The sequence below is a fragment of the Felis catus genome, chromosome B2 (assembly GCF_018350175.1).
Source record: "Felis catus isolate Fca126 chromosome B2, F.catus_Fca126_mat1.0, whole genome shotgun sequence".
NCBI classification, from domain to species: Eukaryota; Metazoa; Chordata; class Mammalia; order Carnivora; family Felidae; genus Felis; species Felis catus.
The window spans coordinates 143,112,851-143,117,096 of record NC_058372.1 but is presented as its reverse complement, the minus strand read 5'-3'; the positions used below and the strand labels follow the sequence as shown (position 1 = coordinate 143,117,096).

Sequence of the window (4,246 nt, the reverse complement as noted above, 5' to 3'; positions counted from 1 at the left end):
ACCACCTTGGTCTGCAGTTTGGGTGAAGTTCACTTTTTCTTACGACATCCTTTCAAAACTGTTATTTTCCTATTTGCAGAGCCCAAAGGCTGAAAACACAATGGCAGAGAGAGAGAGAGAGAGAGAGAGAAGTACGTGCATTAAAAGTTAAAAGAGGAATGAAAGTCTGACGTTTTCCAAGTCTTAAATACGACTTCGAGTGGTTTTTGTTTGTTACTGTTGACAAGTTAAGGCTAAAACCAAGATTCATTCATTTTGTTTTTCACTAAATTCAATCAGCATATATTCTGCACGTCAGTCTGTGTGCTTTGCCCTGAGGCGACCGGATAAACACACCACGGTGCACCCAGAGGAGGAAGACTTGCGAGATAAACAGCTGTAATAAGTGTGGTAAATTGCAAAAAGGGCACTTTGGTAAATTGTCTGCAGGGTGGTCAGCATTGCTGACGGGTGCCAAGAGCGCCCCCTCCTTGTGTCCACGGGAAGCCCCTCCTACCCAGAGGTAGAACCAATTTCCTCCCCCGAACTCAGGCTGCTGGGAGGCTTGTGTGACCAACAGGCGGCTACCCTGAGCCCTGACTTCAGGAGGCTTCCCCGTTTCCGCTTCCGCATCCGCGGTGCCCCCTTCGAAGCCAGCGGCCATGTTGGAAACTCAGCGCCATCACCGAATGGTGAGGGATGTAGGGAAAGAGAGGTCACGTGGGTAGGAGCCGAGTCACCCAACTGACACCATGTCAGGGAAGCATCGCTTGCAAGTCCTACCCGGTCCCCAAAGCACAGGATGGCAGGCACGGAGATGGTTGTGGTTTTGAGCCCCTCAGTTTTGGGGTGGCTTGTCCTAGAGCGATAGACAGCTAAAGCAATGGGTGATGGTCACCAATGCAATATGGACTGAAAAGGAAATACGATTAATCCTACCGGCATCACCTGGGAACACCGGAAAGGGGCCTTGGTGTGCATTGTGAAGGGGAAACACCTCACGAAAAGTCGCTATTACCAACCTTCCAGCTCAGGCAGCTGATTCCTGTGTCGCAACAGGAATGTTGCGACTAAACAGGGCGATGTTTAGTCCCTGCTATGTGCTGTTCCCAGTGCTTTACTCTCTCATTCAGGCCTCCCCACAACCCTCTGAGGCAGGTGTGCAACTATTATCACCTGCATCTTGCCGTTGTGAAAACTGAGGCTAAGAAGCGTTAAGGATCTTGTCCGAAGTCAAACAGCCAACGAGTAGTGTAGCAAGGAATCCGCTCCAGACCCTGCAGTACCAGAGTCTAAGCTTTTTTAATCTCTCTGCCTAAAGCTAGGGTTCAGGACAGCAGCTCGGGCTTTGTCACATAAATATCCTTTGGCAGGCCATTTAGCTGCTCCAAGCCCAGCTTTCAAATCTGTAAGAGCAGGGAGTTGGATTAGATCAGTGGTTCTCAAACTGTGCCCCCTGGCGCAAGGAGAGGCCTTTGGGACCCAGAGAACTGGGAGCTGGGTGTTTTCAGCTTCCTCCCCGGCTTGGCCAGAGGCAGCTCGCCTGGTAGCTGACTTACACGAAGGGGTTCCACGCCAGCATTCAATCAAGGAGTAGATTCTGCTGATGAAGACACATTCGAGAACGGCCAAATTCTGGAGTTCTGCAATTTGACTGGCTGCACCTTCAGACCCCATTACCACCACCTGCTCCTCCCAGGTGGCTGAATGCTGGACCCCACCAGCACGTGGCGTCCCTTCCCTGTCCCACATTAGCTTGGCTGGTTCTAACAGTTGCAGGGCCCGGTGACACAGTCAGAGCACCTGCTTTGTATGTGATCCTTGTGTAAGGCAGGCATTACGGGGAGATGCAGGTCCTTTCCAGTAATCTGATCTTCACGTTATCATATCAAACCTCGGCTGGAGTGCCGTCCCATTATTTAGTATTTTGTTAAAGGGCTGCCTTCCCAGGGTGGGGGCTGCGGGATGAGAATGAAGAAGGTCAAGAGCCTCCAATATCACGGTGGGAACAGATGGGCTGGATCCAGGGCTGAGAGGAGCCTGTCTGGCCACAGATGGATCCAGTACCGGTTCTGAGGAGAACCGAATTCTTCTTTCAGCTCTGACACTACATCATCCCGCGGCTTCAGACAAGTCATATTTACAAGGTAAAGATAATCATATGTACTCTTCCAAGTTTATGGAATAATTATAAGAATTGAATGAGAAAAGACTAAAGAAAATATTGCATATGCTGAGCACAATGTCATTATCACCTCTTAAGTGTTAATCACGTGGTACATAGAATTCATTTTTCTCATGAAGTGGTGGCCTTCTTTGTTTCCCATTATTATATTTTTTGGTAAGAGATGAAGCAGGTAAGTTTAAAAATATCAATCTTGGGGTGCTTGGGTGGCTCAGTTGGCTTCGGCTCAGGTCATGAGCTCACGGTTTGTGGGTTCAAGCCCCACATTGGGTGGGCTCTATGCTGCTGACAGCTCAGAGCCTGGAGCCTGCTTCGGAATCTGTGTCTCCCTCTCTCTCTCTCTCTCTCTCTGCCCCTCCCCTGCTTGTGTTCTCTTTCTCTCTCTCTCTCAAAAAGAAATAAACATTAAAAAAAAATTTTAAATAGGGGCGCCTGGGTGGCTCAGTCAGTTGGGCGTCTGACTTTGGCTCAGGTCATGATCTCACGGTTCGTGGGTTCGAGCCCTGCATTGGGCTCTGTGCTGACAGCTCAGAGCCTGGAGCCTGCTTTCGATTCTGTGTCTCCTTCTCTCTCTGCCCCTCTCTTGCTCACACTCTCTCTCTCTCTCTCAAAAATAAATAAACACTAAAAAATTTTTTTTTGAATAAAAAAATAAAAATAGTAATCTCATTTCAACCTATTTTTTTTCTAGTACACTAGTAAAAGCCAGTGCAAAGTTGTTTGGCTGCAGAGAGATAAGCAGTATATTTGACATCATGATCCTAAAACAAAGGTTCAGTATCCATTGATTCTCTTCTCCTTTTTAGTAAACTGATTTTTGCCAGTTCTTAAGAGCCACCTAACACTTCAGGAGCCCCAGTCGGTGAGAAGAGGTTCAAAGCATCCGCAGGGATCCTAGAGAAAACACGCAAGCCATCAATGGTGGCTAAGATAGAAGCAGACTGTGTTTTATGGGTGAAAAAGTGGTCAGCACCCCCTTGGTAGGGACGCTAAGACCCTGATTGAACAGGCAAGTTGGAAAACATTGGTCCTTTGTGTTCTCTGAGTCACTTTGCCGGAGGAGAAGCCCCAGGACCGCAAGGCCTGCATCTGCAGAGGCAAGAATGCTTGTCTGGGAGACGACGGAGCTAAGGAAGTTTGTGTTGGAAGCTGCAGTGGGGACACGTGTTTCTTGGCTTCAAGTAACACCCACAGAAGGGTGGTTACACTGACCAAACCCCTGTCGGAGCAGCAGAAGCTGGAGCCTATTGCTTTGAGGTTCACCTCCCACCGAAACATGTTTTCCTATTGTTTGAACAGGAACTTCGTGTGTCCTGAAGTTGGCAGGAGGGTTGTTTATCTGCTCCCATCACAGTCGTCTTAAGTGACCAGTGGCAGATGAAGACAGACCTTCTCCCCTGGATCCAGAGCCCGTTTCAGGAGAGGCTGACAGGTAGTTGGTGCCCCGGGGCTGGAGGCTGAAGCCACGTGGCTTTCTTCAAGGGTGGAGCCCATCGCGGCGTCTGCCACACGGAGTTCCTAGAACGTTTTTGGTCTTCTTGTACTGTGCCAAAAAGCCTTTCTTGTTTTACTGTGCATCCTGAAATGCCTTACCATTTTTTAAGGCGAGGCCTGGGTATGGAAGGTTCAAAATGCCCCTGCTCCATTGGCTTTGCCACCTCTCCCCATGCTTTCCCTACTACCACGCAGAGGGGGCTGCTGTCACTGGAAGAAACGTCCCCAGTGTGTCGGAAAATGGGGAAACAGTGTGGGGGCAGCAAATAATAATAAAGAACGGTGATGTTTTCCCTCATTTCCTATATTTTTCCCATCGCCTCAGCACATTTTCAAATTTGAGAACTTTGTAAACCTTGCCACAGACTGTTCAACACCCCTAATGAAAAATTCTGTTACCGGGATGAAGATGAGTCCTTGACTAGTTTCGAGATTCCTCTCTTGGAAAATGGAAGAGAGGCCACTGGACCAGCCGAATGCCATGCCCACTTGAAGCTGGCGGGGTCTCGGCTTTGCGGCCAAGGGGACGTATCATAAGATACCGTAAGCTTCCATAAGGCACACCAGCTTCGTGGAGCTTGGGGAGAG

General features: G+C 49.0%; 1 long non-coding RNA gene across 1 annotated transcript; it reads left to right on the top strand.

The window, feature by feature from the left end:
- Positions 1 to 635: 635 nt before the first annotated feature.
- On the top strand, positions 636 to 3,954 carry LOC123385599. Its single transcript, XR_006598455.1, has 2 exons — positions 636 to 2,126; positions 3,464 to 3,954. It is a non-coding gene; the product is annotated as an uncharacterized LOC123385599 (long non-coding RNA).
- The last annotated feature ends 292 nt before the right edge of the window (positions 3,955 to 4,246 follow it).